General features: G+C 43.9%; 1 protein-coding gene across 1 annotated transcript in view; it reads left to right on the top strand.

The window, feature by feature from the left end:
- Positions 1–17,112, top strand: part of cntn1b (contactin 1b) — an 836,554-nt gene that overhangs the window by 116,852 nt on the left and 702,590 nt on the right. The window contains exons 2-3 of the mRNA XM_041216323.1: positions 10,889–10,954; positions 16,825–16,888. The gene's annotated coding sequence lies outside the window, so the exon portion shown is untranslated. The remainder of the gene's footprint in view (positions 1–10,888; positions 10,955–16,824; positions 16,889–17,112) is intronic.

The following is a 17,112-nucleotide window of genomic DNA, read 5'->3' as shown; positions in this document are numbered from 1 at the left end:
ATTTGCAGAGTACTTTTTCTCCTACTGGCTCCATTTTTGACTCCCCCAGAGATTATATGTCTGGTGGGGGAGACAGGAGGGTGGAAATGTTTGGCTACGATGTCCCAGCAGTCGACGGAGTACCTAGTCTTTTTCTGCCCACCAATTTCATATGTCCCTATAGATCGATTGACTGGTCTTTTACCTAATTTTTCTGTGGTTTTTCCAATAATTTTTCCAATTATTTTCACTGGAAAATGATTGAGATAATTGAAGCACTAGGAGACGTTTCTGGGATGCTGTGGGGAAACAAGCCTGTTCTTAATGTAGGTATTGTATAAGATGGTTCATTTTTAAAGGTGGACAAATGAACCTGGCTAGGCAGGTTACTAACCACGGCTTACATTATACTGAGAATATATTGGGGAAACGACCAATTGAGATGGAAGAAAAGCTGTAATGCAGCCTGGCTGGAAGAAAACAAAATGGTACAAATTGAGCATCTGAAGGAGTAAAGTTATCATTTTGGACAGCTTTGAGTTCTTGAGTCTGAGGACTTGAAATGTAGCATTCCATTTAGGGTCTCACTACCAGACCACTCGGGGAGACATGCATAAGTTCCAGATGGATTTTTAACAAAGTGCCATTGATTTATAAGGCCCGGGTAAAGATAGCTCTGGGTGAAGCATCAAGTCAGAGGAAATGGTCACAGGATCACAGCTGTACAGGCTCATCTCAGCCTGGCATGGGAGCCCTCGACACAGGGGTTAGGGACAAACCTCCTGTAGCCGATTCAATGCTGCTGGAGGGTGTGCGCATGCGTGGGCATCGCAGAAGAACCGAACCGTGCCAAGCCCTGTGTGGATGAAAAGCGCCTGCCAACACTCCTGTCCTGGCTCACCAATTCCTAATGACTAAGACGGCAAATTAGTGAAGGCTGCCATCGCTCATGGCAACCTATTGAGGAGGAAAGTGGTTTCAAAGACAGCACCTTTGTTTTATATGATAAGGTGCAATATGAATAATCGGGGAGGTCTGGCATTGCCGTTTATATATGTAACTTGTAAGCCTCCTTGAACAAGCTCTGCTTATTTCTGTACCTACTCTGCTATCTCTTTCCCCAGTTGTTTCCATTGCAGATCTATGAACCAATGAACTTATTTTAACTGTTTTGAAAACAGTAATAATTCAAGGTTTTAATTGGAAGCTTTCAGCTGTCACCTTGTCCGTAGTATTTCTAATTCTTTGTGATTTGTTGAAGTTCAGCCAAGCCTGAATTTACAGTTTGCGGCTCACCAGTCAGAACAATTCGTTACAGCTTTCCAAAATGATGTACCCTTTTGACACACATCTCCTTTCCTATTTCGCTGCTTTAATTTCTCCAATTCTATCAACCTGCCCTTCCCTTCCTATCTCTTATTCATCATTCTAAAGGTGATGGCTCTTGGCTCATACAATGATACAGCACAAAAAAAGCCATTCAGCCCTAAGTGCCTGTGCCGATTCTTTGAAAGAGTTATCAAATTTGTGCTGCTCCTTTGCCCTTTAGCCCTAAGTTTTGCAAACTTTTCCCTTTTCAAGCCTTTTGAAAGTAATTATTGAATTTGCATCCACCGCCCTTTCAGGCAGGGTGTTCCAAATCAACATAACTCGCTGTGTCTGTTTTTTTTCTGCTTCTTTTGGGTAATTTTCCCAAGTGACACTTATTGCTTGAGTATAAACAGGCTATTCAACTCTGGAAGGCATCATGGACCACCTGATATTCACAAGATGACATTTTCCAGTAAGGTTCACTGGATACCAGTCAAAAACATGGAGCCTTGCAGATTCCTCCCTCCCATTCTCTAGGCCGCAGGCACTGAGACTAATTGTAGCATTCCTCTAAATGTTGCTCTGGACTGATATCTTCCTTGGCTCTGACTTAGCTTGCTCACTTGAGTTAGGTCTTGGGACTAAGTTTCATCCCAGAGACTTGAGTGCGTAATCCAGGCTGACCCTTTAGGTGCAGGGTGTGTCGAGTTGTTGGAGGTGGCGTCTTTTGGACAAGATGTTAAGCTGAGGTCCCCTCTGTGCCCGCAGGTGGACAGAAAAAAAAACCCATGACACAAGTTGAAGAGGAGCTGGGAGTCCTCCCTGGCGTCCTGGCCAAGATTTTTTCTTCAGCCAACATCAAGAGAATTACATTTTCCGATCATTATCACATTGCTGTGATCTACTCAAATTGGTTGCCACGTTACAATATCACAACAGTGACTATACCAGAAAAGTACTTTATTGACAGTAAAGTCTTTCGAGATATCCCGAGGCCCTGGAATAATCTGCTATGTGAATGTATCTTGTTTTATGTTTGGGATGAAGGTGTGGGCACACCACCGGATTTCTGCATTGCTTCCTGCCCTGAACAGAATTGACTGGGTTCTTTCTCTCATCTTCTTATTCCTATATCCCTCCCCTTATCACACTCTAGTTGTCTCCATATCCAATCAGCAATAGTCCAATTCCCAGCCTCCAAGTGGACCCCACCCCTTTTCCCTTTAACCATACAGCCTCAGCCTGCTAGCTGCAGCCTTTCACTCTGTTGAACTTGGCTCCACATCCCGGCCCACCCACAAAATGGCCGTCCCTTCCTTGCTGAAGTTTGCTGCCTTGGCTTCAGCTCCTCCAAAGTCAGCACCGACCCACGGCTGACGTTTTAGTGCAGCATAGAGCGAGTGCTGTGCTGTCGAAGGTGCCATTCTTTGGATGAGATGGTCAGCTGCGAGGCCCCGGCTGGTATAGAAATGAAAGTCTGTCCTTTTTCCGCAGAGTAGACTATTCCCCTGGCTGAGACCAGCTACTCCAAGGCAGCTTGGAGATTGAATCCATCAATTTGTGCTCTGACACGGTTCTTGAATTCCTTATGTACTGTTAGTGTTTGAATCCGTGATTCATTCTTTACTTTTATGATACCTCCTGTTCTCCAAAGGTTCTTCAAAGCAGCTGTTTCACTGCAAGCGAATTTTGGAATATCTATTATTCAAGAACTTTCGACATCAAAATAGGTTTTCCCTCCTGTTCAAAATGGGATTTTAAATTATGGAGATGCGAAATGGTTGTACTCTTACAGCACAAATTATTTTTGCCCAATGCGTTTTGATTTAGCCGAATTTGTTAGAATCTTTGGACTTTGCTGCAGTCTGTTAGCCTAAAGGCTGAATTATTCCTGAACTTTTCGAGGGGGACTGCAGGTGTGAAAACTGATTTGAAAGCTGTGTTTCAATTTTGATTTTAATTTTTGCACTGCTGCATTGCAGCTTCTTAAGTAAATGTAGACGGTGACATTGGAATGAACAGGGGTACCTTTTGCTCCTGGCTTGTTTGTTATGGATGATCTCTGCAGTATAGCCGGACGGCTGGGAGTGACTTCTAATTTTGGTCGGAGAGAGTCAGAAGGCTCCAATTTCATTGAAGGGTTCACTGCATACTCAATCAGAACATCAGGGAATAAGTGATGCCTTTAAAGATGTTTTCACATCCTTCTTTTTAACCAACAAATGATATGAAGGTTCAAGGGCCACAGTGCAAGTCAGCTCCAAGGATGGAAAATATAGGAGATGAAGGTTAAATATGGACTGGTATATTACGATACAAAGCTTGGATTTTTTTACTGTCTTCAGGTTTTTAATAAGGAAAAGACTGAGGGAAGTGAGTGTGAGTGTTGTCCAAAGTATTGAGAATGACTGCAAGTGGAGACAGTGCAATAAACCTTTATTTCAACGCAGTGAGGGTGTCAGGGTGAGAATGAGCAATGCGGGTTCAAACTTAAGAAGGAAAAGGGAAGTTCAAGAGGAGCATTTTTGTATGCTAGATCATTTCAGGCTTACTAGATTGGAGCAGGGGTTGGATGGAGGGCTGCAATGCTAAGGGCTTGAACCCTTTAAACCACCCTGAGGCAGGGCCATACACTGGGTGTATAGCTTCACTGAGTCATCATTGTATTGTTAAACCAGGAGACTCATTTCAGGACAACCCCATGACGCTTATTTTTCTGCCTTTACTAAAATGGTGGGCAGCGCATTTCTGGCACGGAACGTGTTTTGCTCAGACCGCCCATTGGACGTTTAGGTGCCCGTTTTACACCTGTAAAAATGGGCACGATGTCAACTAATTTACAGGCCTATATTTCACAACATGATTCATTTTACCCATTGAGTTGCCTTTTGGCTCTTTTATTGATTGCATTAAAATTCATTGCAGGAGGTCTCAGCCTCTCACTATGCCTGAGCTTGGATTTCATATTTTTGCCCATTAAAAGGCAAGTTCTGCAGTTTGAGCATGTGCCATGGGCACCATTTTCCAAGATGCAGCTTTGTTCGATGAAACCAATCCCTGTGTTTATCACATGCCAGCAATGTCCAGCTGGTTGTCTCCAAAAATCTATTTGAGGAAAAGCCGGAATAGAAATGTCAAAGCTTTATTCAAATAAGGGTAAGTGGGTTTTTAAACAAATGTGCATTGGTGTCTGAGATGGGGGAAGAAATACTTAGAGACTTCAAATATCCTAGGCGTATCGATTATAGCTTTTACTTACGTTTGAATTCTGACCTACTATTTCTGTTTTCACACTGGTAAAAGTTGAACTGCATCTTTGTGTATAACAGGATTTCAGTTTGTGTGGCTTTTGAAAATTAATGGAATACAAACTGAATGGTGAGTTTGAGAGTGTGTTAAACTAAACTGAAATGAAAGGTGTTAATTTTTTTGCTTCAAAAACACGGCAAACTGAGGTAGAAAAAGCGCAAGTGAGGCTGTCTTTCATCGTTTTAATTTGAGTTCATTTCCCAAAATGAATAGGAACAAAATTAATTGAATTTTGTGAGGCTTTTCTCTGATTAGCATCACCTGTTTTGTTACAAATCAGGAAACATAGTGACAGCTAAGATAGATTGAGAGACACTCGACTCCAGGGGCTGAGCGTAAAGCACTGAATTCATGGCAGAGATCTCTTAGGAACCAGTGTTGCCAAAATTGGGATCCCCACTAGTTTCTGTAAGCCTCTCTCTCCTTACTCCCTATTCCGCTCTGTTCCCTGTTATCTTCTCCTTCGCTGCTGATGGACCAAGCAGATCAAACAGTAAGAATATCTCCACACTCCAACCTTCCTCTACACCGTAAAATCTCCCTGAACTGTGGTACCAGCATTCATGCCTCCTCCTACCTCTGTGCTGCAAAAACTAAGTACCCCAGAGACATGTTGATCCCTGGTCATTTTCCATGCAAGCCTTTCTACTGCATGTCAGTGGCCTATTTGACTGCAGAAGGCATCCTTAGTAACTCCACTCCTGTTCTTGCCCAATGTCTGCACTTCGGCACTTCAGAGCTAGTGTTGACCATTACCAAAGTTGTAAACTCCAACTGATTTTCTTCTAAGCCAGAAGAGAAAACACATTTGATTTCTCCCTCCCTCCTGCAGCAAGTGACAAGTGAGATTCGTGGCACACAAGTGTCGGGCAATAATCACCTCCCTTTGACATTCAATAGTATTACCATTGCTGAAACCCCACCATCAATACCTTGGAGGTTACCATTGACCAGAAACTTAACCAAATCAGCGAAATGAATATTGTAGCTACAAGAGCAGGTCAGAGGCTGGGAATACTGTGAGGAGTAACTCATCACCTGACTCCCCAAATCAGTCCACCATTTACAAGGCACAGGTCAGGAGTGTGATGGAGCACTCCCCACTTGCCTAGATCAGTGCAGCCCCAACATCACTCGAGCAGCTTGACCCATTCAGGACAGAGCAGCCCATGCACCATCTTAAGCATTCACTCCTTCCACCACCAACGCACAGTGGTAGCAATGTGTACCATCTACAAGACACACTGCAGGAACTTGTCAAGCTTCCTTCAACAGCACCTTCCAAACCTGGGGCCTCTACCAACTAGGACAAGGACAGTGGACACATGGGAACACCACCACCTGGAAATTCCCCTCCAAGCCACTCACCATCCTGACTTGGAAATATATCACTGTTCTTTCACTGTCGCTGGGTCAAAATCCTAGAACTCCCTCCCTCACAGCACTGTGGTTGTACCTACACCACATGGACTGCAGAAGTTCAAGCAGGCAGCAGCTCACCACCACCTTCTCAAGGGCAACCATGGATGGGCAACAAAAGCTGGTTTTGGTGGCAATGCCCACATCTCATGAACGAATAAAAAATAAAAGCCTGCAAGAACTGATGAAATCAGTTAATTTGACACAGGCCAGGCATCAAACAGAGTGGGAGTGTTGTATGGTTTACTACGCCTAAATAGCCAAGTGGTTATGGTACTGGGCTTGTAACCCCAAGATCAAGAGTTCAAATCTCACAATGGCAAACTATGAAACAACGTAACTTCATCTGAATAGGAACAGATGGAAACGTGTTTGTACTCGAAAGAGTTACTACCAGCCAATAACCTGATTATTGTATTACCGCTTGAGTTGATGAGTTCAGCTAATAGACAGACAAGTTGAGCCCAGCCCTTGTCAGCTGGTAGTCTCACTTTGCACTGAGTCCAAGGTAAGACTGCTGCAAAGCCCCATTTGATCATTGCCAGGCAATAAATTTCAAAACTTTGGATAACATTAGAACTTTGTTAATGTTGAGATTGAAGTGACACCTGGCTCTTCATTACTAGCTTCCCAGAGCTCTGCTTATTTCCTTGACATTTCTCTGTGGCTGAATGTGAGACACAGCCATCTGTGTAACGTGGGTCTGCCTCTACATGTTGCAATATCCAGGGAGCCTTCTATTAAGGTGGATTCTGTGGTATTGAGACCATAATGGAATCCTGAGCGTGTTTGATTATAATTTTAATTCCCTTCTGTCCCGGTCTTAAATTTTACTGAAGAACATCTATCAGCGTCTTTAAAACAAATTTTATAGTCTCAACTTTTCAGCTTATAGAGAACCAGTTTCACAGCTGAGAGGGGCCTTATCTCTTGTCATTGCTTGTGCTTGATGCTGGGGTAGCAGGTGGTGAAGATGTGTTTCCTGTGTGTGGTTCTCCAAACTAAATTCGTTCTGCGTAAATATACCAATTAAACTTTAATTTCTGGTGCTAATTTCTACAATTAGTATGGAAGCGTATGGCCCAGTGGACTGGATAATTGGAGCCACCAGTTTTAGTTTCAAAGATCTATTTGTCAATCAATCCTAGGTAAAGTGTTCAACTTGTGTCAAAAGAACAACTGTGTGGTTTAGTGAAAAGTGTGGGCGATTTTTCTATTCATTTCAAAATATCACAGTCACTGGGTCACGTGTATTTGTGTGCGTTTGTTTTTATTCCATCTTAGGATCTAGGCATCAGCGTCAAGCATTTGTTGCCTATCCCAAGTTGTCCTTGAGAAGGTGGTGGTGGGCTGTCTGCAGCCCATGTGTTTTCGGTGCTTCTTCAGTGGTGTTAGGTCGGGTGTTCCAGGATTGTGACTCAGTAAAGGAATGACGCTCTATCCCTCCTTTAGTGTTCTCTTTGACTTGGAGGAGAACTGGGAGGTGATGGTGTTCCAATGCAGCCGCTGGTCACAGACTTGGGAGGTGCTGCCAATGAAGCGGTGGTGAGTTGTTTAAGTGCATCTTGTGGGTGGTGCACACTGCTCCCACTGTGGCTGGAGGAAGTGAATGTTTAGGCTCATGAATCAAGTGACGATCAAGCTTTGCCTTGGGTGGTGATGAGCCTCTTGAATGTGGTTGCAGTTGCATTGATCCAGGCAAGTGGAAAATATTCCATCATGGAGCTAATTGTGCTAATGTAAATTCATATCCACAACACTTGAACAATGGTTGATAGAGTTTTTGATGGTCAGTGTAGTTGTGATGCACAGCAGACCATTTGTTACGTAGGAACTGTTTCCAAATAAAAGACTCATATTCTCTCCCCTTCTGCTACAAGGGAGTAGCAGAGAGGATTTTTTTCTTGCGTGACTACGTCTTACCTGTCTTGTATCTAAGGGGGTTGCACTGGGGTGGGCACTGGTGGGCACGCAGCCGATTGGCGCCCCCGATCAGCTGGGTGCCGCCATTTTACATGGGCAGGCCAATTAAGGCCTGCCCAGCGTGACAGGCGCCCAGAAGCACTGAGTGCTTCCTGTGCGGACGGGGGGGGGAGGGGCTGGGGGTGGGGTTCCTCAGGGAGGTTACGTTCACTTATGAAACATTGAATAAAGGTGAAAAAAAAATTTAAGGACATGTCCCCTCATGTGAAACTGTCAGATAAGCTGGGACGTGTCCATTAATTTTATTAAGATTTTTTGAAACACTTCAAAAAAAAGTTCATGAAACCTCATCCCGCCCGTGGATGAGATTCCATGAAAGATGTGAAGGCCGCCTGGGCTCTCTGTCTGCCCCCCCGCTAACCTTAAGGTCGGGCGGGCAGCTCAGCTAATTGCTTTATTGGTGTTTTAAATGGCCTTAATAGGTCTTTGACAGTTCGGCGGACACGCAGCCGAGTTGGCTGCACACAGCCCTGCCGAACTGAAAATCTAAATGACGCGTGGCGATGTTGGGAAGCACACCCCACATCACCGCGCAACATTCTACACCTCAGTGAGCAGCGCCCCCCCCTCCCCGCTTGTCGAGCCGAAGATTCTGCCCTAAATCCTGCCGTTGGTTGAGTTTGCCGACTATTTTGTCATGCTCCGACAGATGATCAAGTGCAAGCTGAATTTGGTGTGAGCCTATGTTAGATACCCACCATAACATTGATGTCATCTAACACAAATTGTGATGAGCCTAAACATTCACTTCCTCCACCCCAGCGGGATCAGTAAACCACAGTTTCATTGGCAGCACCTCCCAGATCCACAACCTCCACCATCTACAAGAAGAGAGTGTGCGTGTGCGTGTGTGTGTGTGTGTGTGTGCATGTATCTGTGTGTGTGCGTGCGTGTGCATGTAAGCGTGTGTGCGTGTGCATGTATGTATGTGTGTGCGTGCGCGTGCATGTATGTGTGTGCGTGCGTGTGCATGTATGTATGTGTGTGTGCATGTATGTACATGTGCGTGTGCGTGTGCATGTATGTGTGTGTGTGCGTGTGCATGTATGTGCATGTGTGTGTGCGTGTGCATGTATGTGCATGTGTGTGTGCGTGTGCATGTGTGTGTGCGTGTGTGTGTGTGTATGTGTGTGTGTGTAATATAGCATTTCATCTTGTTTGTGATCTCAATGTTCATTACCGTTTAAGCTATTCAGTTGGCAATGTCAGTGTTGATCAGTGTTTATTTGACCAGGCTTTATTTACACTGAACATGTCTGTGGTAACTGGGATTCCCTAACGGTAAATGAGGTGAACCACTGCGGGTACTGTAGTTGCCAGTGTATAAGTTGATCTTTGAAGCCTTGAAAAACCCTTCCAAAGGTGGGCTTTGACCTGTATGTCGAGTATAAAACCACTGACATGGTGTGGGTGGTTGCCATTTTGAAATGTCATTGGCATCCGATGCAAAGACTGAGCATGTCTTAAACTCACACGCATCTTTGCCACATACCCTGCTTGATCCCTTGCACCCGGCTGTAAGGTATCGATGAGTAAACATGCATTTGTGGGGTGGGAAATTGAGGCTGACTACTATTGCAATTGTAGTGTGCCAGGGGGAGGGGGTGTGGTCTTAATTTATATGCCAAGTCTATGCAAAAATGTGATTTTTGGGGCTGGAAAAGTGGGGTGGTCTTATATAAAAACTGAAAATGCTGGAAAAACTCAACAGGTCTGCCAGCATCTGTGGAGAGAGAAAGAGTTAATGTTTCGAGCCCGTATGATGCTTCTTCAGTGGTTCTTATATGCCAGCTCGATTTATATGCCACGATTTACAGTAGTTGGCCTCTCTCTGTCTACAGTATTCGTTTTGGTCACTCTCTGAGCTTCAGTACTAGTGGATGTAGTTCTGACTGTCAACACTCAATTCTTAGACAATTGGTTTTAAATTGAAGATTAAACCCAGAGCCCTACTCAGGATTAAAAATCTTTTGGTCAGTCACAGCCTGAACTGTGACATTTCTCTTCCTTTTAGAGAATGTGCAGAAGTGATTGGCAGAGGAGATGAAAAACTGGTGCATTGCAGCCTGCCCATGTGGGAGAGCCAAATCTGTTTTTGAGGAATAGAGACGAGAGTTGAAGGAAGATAATTTAGTGCCCAGTGTAAAGAAGAAAGCAAAAATCAGATGGACGTGGTTCCTTTTGAAATGCGTTCCGGAGAATGCAGTGCCCAGAAATAGGCACTTTGCGTGAGATCCTGTAATGTAATAGATTAGAAAGCTGTTCAGCCAACTGTGAAACCTTTGCTCAAATTGAGCTTGCATTAATGTGGCCTGGAATAAGTTGAGGCAGACTCGACCTATGACTTCTTTGACATGGGCTGACAATACGAAACTGTCAGCAAATTGTCGCTGGTTGTCTTGCTGTTAAGATGACAAACATGCAAAAATGTTGCTCTGTTGGGTATGCTCTTCAGAAACTGGGATTTAATTGTATGGTTGAGGTAAAATTAAAGGACTCTGATCTTTTTGTCTAAACCTGTTCTGGCTGAGTAAACACTGATGTGCATAACTGAAGTCAAAAATAATATTTAATTCCCCAGCACCCTCGACCCTTACCTGGGATTAACTCCCCAAACTCATCAGATCTATGCATATGCAAAGGTTTTTAAAAGACCAACATGAAATCTCCGATTAATGCTACAAATTCCCAAGTTACTGTGTGAACTGCCTTCTTTTATACATTGGGTCAATGTGTGTGATCTGTCTCTTAACAACTGTTAAATTTGCTACTGTTACAAACCTAGCTTGGCAATGACGGTTTGTTCATCCATCGGTGCCACCTCCGCTTGCTCTTGTGGTCAGCTGCCATCTGTTACTAAATGTTGACTCTTTTCCATCACCCGCAGGTCTTGGAGGGAGTTGCCAATCATCAGGCTCTGAACAGTTTACCCCCACTGGTTTGTCCGCTCGAGGTGAGAATAAGTAATTTAAATTTCACTGAAATGGGCTTGTTGTCCATAACAATTGCCAAGGTATGTTGCAGCTCCTTAATTAAATGATGCTTGATATACGCATGTTTACTGAAGAGATGATCTTGCCAGCTCAAACTTAAGAAACTTAGCTCCAGCCGGAGGCAATGTGCCTCGCTGGCGTGAAGAGGTAGGGAATGTGTATTTTCAGACCCCTAATTATACACCTAGCCAACTGAGCACATGGTTGTGTTGGCATGGCGATATCCTGCTATGGCAACTGTAAGATGCATGCTAGTGAGGAGAGGAGTTTGAATGGAAACTGCCTTTCTATTTGAGCTTGTATTACTATTTTGGTATCACTGGCACATCACAAGTCCTCGCTCAGCTTTGGTGTTACTAACCTACAAATCTTAAAGAAAGAATTAATATCTTTGAGGCAATGACAATATTGTTTTGTGGGCTTGATTATTTTTCCTAACCTTTGAGACTGTAATCATGTGCTGCAGTCATTCTACAACTCTTCTGTAGCACTGGGAGTGGAGAGCATTGCGTTATAAGAATGTAGAGATAGCTAAGCAAAAAAAGGACCAAGGTCAACTAGTTCACCTCTTTGACCAACCTCGTAGTGGCAAAATGCAACGATAATGGAGTTCTTGACAAACCACTGCAATCAATTTCTATCAATTGGTGTACAAAAGACTGAGGCACAAGGTCAAAGTCCCAGTGGTGGAGAGCTCTGGGGACCATGAGCGGAATTTTAACCCGCACCATTCCTCAACCCCAGGAGCGAGCTGGCAGGCAGGGGGTGCAAAATTGGGGTCATGTCTATCATCTGCCTGCTGCCACTGATATTTCACCAGCAAACGGGGAGGCCTGAGACGACCAGCTCGCACGTGATCCAAATGAGGCCCTTAAGTGGTAAGTTAAGGGCCAGTAAAGGGCCTCCTCCCGCTGCCCCTCTAGTCGAGGAGGGGTGCGGGAATGTATGCTGACGGCACCCTGTGCCCAATACAGCCCTCTCCCACCATGTGTTTCCACACCCCCTCCTCAGGCCTGCTGAAACTGGACCCCAACCCCCCTTCTTGGGACCTGCCAGACAGTCTCTGATAAAACCTCGGACTTACCTTTAAATACAACTTCACGGCATATCTTTGTTGGGGTCTCTCTGTAGTCTCAACAACGGATACCATTCCTGGTGCCACTGCTGGGACTTCAAAGCCATTAAATGACATTGGGGCAACTGGTCAAGTGGAGGCGGACTCATCCTCAGATTTTACTTTGGGCACAGGCCATTGCAGTTACGATCTGCTTCTCTTCGATGTAAATGTACCATAAATGAGTGAAACAATAATATGGGTGCTTTTGAAGATAAGACTATATATCGATAATGTTTACTGGGAGACTATGAGTCACATGTCTGACCTTGGCCTCTGCCTACAGACTGACTACAAGTCATAGGACTACTACATCACATCCTGCTGAGGTAGTAATAATTGACAGTAGTTTAAGAAACGGCCCCTTAAAGGTGCATGCCATCATATCACAGCAACTGCCTCTGCATAAAATTTCAAAACAGGGGTTGAAAGTCACTTGTTCCTCCCAAGCATGTTACACTGACCACATGTGTCTCAAATTACTCACATACCAGCTATTAAAACCTATTTCTAGTCACGGCACACAAGGGTTATGTGTAGATGTACTTACAGGTATGTGCACAGCCTTGGCTAATTGTATCCTCTGAGGACTGATTTGAAATCTGACAGAGTGATAAAGGAATATTAAAGCTTGATGCGGAAGTTATTCCCAAATTGGGAATAACTCCATCTAGTAGTCTGGATGGAACCCAATTATAACCTTGATATAGCGACTGTCTTAAGACAATCATTCACTCAGAAGTAGCTTCAGTGCGATGATGTTCAGGCCCACATCAAGGCTTCATTTGTGTAAATAAGGAATTAGGATTTGATGGACTCCAGATCAAATTGGAGTGCTCATTCCAGGAGTCGGGAGTCTCACTGTGCTTCATTCAAGAACCAGAGTGGGCCCCTAACTCTGAATTAACACTAACCAGCAACTGTATAGTTCCAAAGGAAGTGCAGCCTACATGACCCAAGTGAATTTTCATTGCACTATTTTTGGAAGGAAGCTGACACAGACTGTTAGCTGTGTTCTAATAATAGAAGCTTCAAAATGTTCCCCTTGGTCCTACTGTGCTCTTTTCAGACTTACATTTTAGCAGAATCATTACATCCACTGAGAAGCTGAACCGGTGTGAGACTTACCAATATTTCCTAGGGTTGATCTAGCACTCAGTTCCAACCTGACCATCGTTCCACTGTATTTCACAGAATTATTACGGTGTAGAAGGAGGCCTTCAGCCCATTGTGCCTGCACCGGCTCTCTGAGCATTTTAACTTAGCGCCAATCTCCTGCCTTTTCCCTGCACATTATTTCTATTTAAATAACCATCCAATGCCCTATTGAACACCGGAATTGAATCTGCCTCCACCACACTTCCAGGCAGCGCATTCCAAACCCTAATCACTCGCTGTGTGAAAAAGTTTTTTCTCATCTCGCATTTGCTTCTTTTGCAAAACACTTTAAAACTGTGCCCCCTGGTTCTCGATCCAGGAGCAGGAACAGTTTCTCCCTATCTACTCTGTCCAGGCCCCTCATTATTTTGAAAACTTCCATCAAGTCTCTCTTAGCCTTCTCCTCTCCAAGAAAGACTCGATGCAGACTCAGTGCAGACTCGATGGGCTTTACCTTATACTGTCTCTCCATGTTCTTTGTACCAAAGCGTATCCCTTCACACTTCTCCACATTAAACTTCATCTGCCACCGACCTGCCCACTCCACCAGTGTGTCAATGTCCTTTTGAAGTTCTACACTGTCCTCCACACAGTTTACAATCCTTCCAAGTTTTGTCTCACCTGCAAACTTTGAAATTGTTCCCTGCACACCAAGATCTAGATCATTTATATATATCAGGAAAAGCAAGGGTCCCAATACTGACCCCTGGGGAACTCCACTACAAACCTTCTTCCAGCCCGAAAAATAAGCATTAACCATTACTCTCTGTTTCCTATCCCTCAGCCAATTTTGTATCCACGTTGCAACTGCCCCTTTTATTCCAGGACCTATAACTTTCCTCAAGTCTGTTGTGTAGCACGGTATTGATTGCCTTTTGGAAGTCCATATACACCACATCAACGGCCTTGCCCTCATCAACTATCTCTGTTACCTCTTCAAAAAAACTCCAGCAAATTAGTTAGACACGATTTTCCTTTAACAAACCCATCCTGACTCTTCTGAATCAATCCAAATTTTTCCATGTGACTATTAATTCTATCCCGAATAATTGTTTCTAGAAGTTTCCCTACCACCGAAGTTAAACTGACTGGTCTGTAATTGCAGGGCAGATCTTGACAACCCTTTTTGAACAAGGGCATAATATTTGCAATTCTCCAGTCCTCCAGCACCTCCCCTGAATCCATTGAAAGATTATTGCCGGTGTCTCTGCAATTTCCACTCTCATTTCCTTCAATATTCTTGGATGCATCTCATCCGATCCCGGTGCTTTATCAACTTTAATACTGACAGCTTATCCAACACCATCTCCTTATCAATTTTAAACCCTTCTAATGACTGAGTTTCCTCCTCTGTCACCATGGTCTGGGCAGCATCTACCTTGTAGATAAAGACAATGCACTATGATGTCTTGATTGCCCCCAACTTCAATCAAAGATTAGGAGTTTAGGATGGCAAAACAGAACAGAAGCAATTTGGAAAACTCATTCTGTGTCTATGGGGTGCAGGAGTAAGGAGCATTTTTTTTTAATTATTGGAAAACCTCGGTGAAAGCTCAAAGTTGACATAGAAAACACCCCAAAGATTAGCGAGATGCGGTAAATTAAGAAGTCTTGGTTTGGTGAATGTGTGCTTTGGGATTTAAAATCCTGAAGTCTGTTGGGAGGTGAAGGGACTGAAGAAGGTGCAAGTGCTATAGATTTGGGCCTGTGGGGAAGGATTGGTCAGTGTTGGGAGGTTATGTTGCAGGTAGAGTGGAACAGGTAGGTTTTTGCTCCTGATGGAAGGATTGAGGGAAATTCAGCGGATGGCGTTACTCTAGTAATTATTAAATAAAATAATGACCATGTATACAAGCGATTTTGCAAGAATCCAGCATTCCCAAAGGGTGGAGCTAGAGAGCTGTCAGTTGAAGGTAGTGAGTGGTCCCCTGTGCCTAAGTGGTCATTATTGCACATGACTCCAGACAGTAATTGTGGTCAGGTTGTTTGACACTGATTGATTTCAGAGCATAGATTTCACCACATTTCTACTTCTCCTTAGCTCTGAAGAAGTCATATGGACTCGAAACATTAACTCTGTCTCTCTTTCCAGAGATGCTGTCAGACCTGCTGAGCTTTTCCAGCATTTTCTGTTTTTATTTCAGATTTCCAGCATCCGCAGTATTTTGCTTTTACCAATACTGCCCTGGTTCAGTGTCACACGTGCACACTTTCAGCAGGGGTCCTTGGATAGCTACCTGGTGTAAGCGACCCTGGTCGATTTCCCCTCTCGCGCTCAAGTCCAGTGTATTACCCACTATTGCTGCTATTGGGCAAGGTTTAAATCTTGACGTTTAACTACTCACGGAATAAACTAGGTGAATCATGGGGGGGGTGTGGGGGGGGGGGGGGGGGGGGGGGTTAGTTACAGGAACCTTAACTTGAGTGTCCCTCGCTATGCCCGTCTGCCAACCAAGCAAACTGGTCAATAGAACAGTTGACGCTCATGAAACAGTGTTGGTGTAAAATGAAAAGAATGATTATAAAGCCCTGGAGAATTTATAATAAATGGGCTTGGTGTACATAAATACCACTGCACTTTCTTTTCCATATCTCATGATCTGCAAGACGTTGTCTACTTTAGAATGTTCTAACTTGGCTCTTGTCTCCCTGGGATATGATGAGTAACATCGTTTGAAGGTAGTGCTGGAGCACTGAACTATCAGCAGTTGAGTTGTTATCAAGGGCTGTGCAAAGCTTTCAAATGTCAGTCGAAAGGCTGATGCATTCCTTTTAAATTATTTATGCAATATGAAAAAGACATTTCATCAAAGTGCAATAGAATGTGCATTTTGGTTACATGACCATTTTAAATTTTCTCTGTAATTTTGTCCACATTTTGATTTGCGTTTAATTTCCCAATGTCATCAACAGAGTGCGGAACTGTCAAAAAATGAACATTTACTTGGCTTGCCAAGTTTTCACTTGCGATTGGTTCATTGTGGAATTTACTGAAATGTGTTCTTTCATTGTCGAGCAATTAACACGTTGTTAGTCTGCGTTTGAGCAAGCATCATGTCAGTCAGTGGACCTCCCACTTGTCTTGAGGAGTGTGCCAAAGCTGCCATCTGTGGCTCAATGGGAGCACTTTCGCCCCTGAGCTGGGAAGGTTCTGGGTTCCAGTTCAACACGGCAGACTTGAGCCAGTAGTCTGATGCTCCAGGGCAGTACTGAGAGGGTGCTGCAGTGCCTGAGGTGTCGTTGATGAGATGAGGCACTGTCTGCCCTTTGAAGTGAAATTAAAGGATCTGCCAGCAGTGTTAGAAGAATGGGGGAGTTGTCCTTAGTGCCCTGGCCAACATTTGTCCCGTGACTAATGTCACTAAAACAGATTACCCTGGTCATTATCTTGTTGCTGTAAGTGAGAGCTTGCTGTGTGTAAATTGGCTGAGGTATTACCAACATTACAATAGTGAATATATTTCACAAGCACTTAATTGGCTGTAAAATCGTTTGTGATATCCTGATGTGGTGAAAGGAGCTGTATTAAATGCAAGTCTCTCTTTATCTGTTTTTCAGGGTATCGGGAGAATGCATTGAGATGTCAGCAAGTTACTGACCTCCAATCCTCAATCTTTTACAGGTCAGATGATTCTACCAGTGCTCGATTTACATTACCAGGACGTGCTGGGTAAATAAACTTGGTGGGAGCTGTGCCAGAACATGTGGCACATGCTCAGTATAAAACTGGGCAGTTTTTTTAAGCACCACTTAAAAAATATATAAATAGTCTGACCACTAAGCAGACGTACTCACGCTTAAATGCAACCCTGTATCTGAAATGCAGTGATGGAAAAATAGACATTC

This window comes from Carcharodon carcharias, chromosome 21 (genome assembly GCF_017639515.1).
Source record: "Carcharodon carcharias isolate sCarCar2 chromosome 21, sCarCar2.pri, whole genome shotgun sequence".
In the NCBI taxonomy this organism is placed as follows: domain Eukaryota; kingdom Metazoa; phylum Chordata; class Chondrichthyes; order Lamniformes; family Lamnidae; genus Carcharodon; species Carcharodon carcharias.
This window is presented reverse-complemented; position numbering and strand designations above follow the sequence as displayed.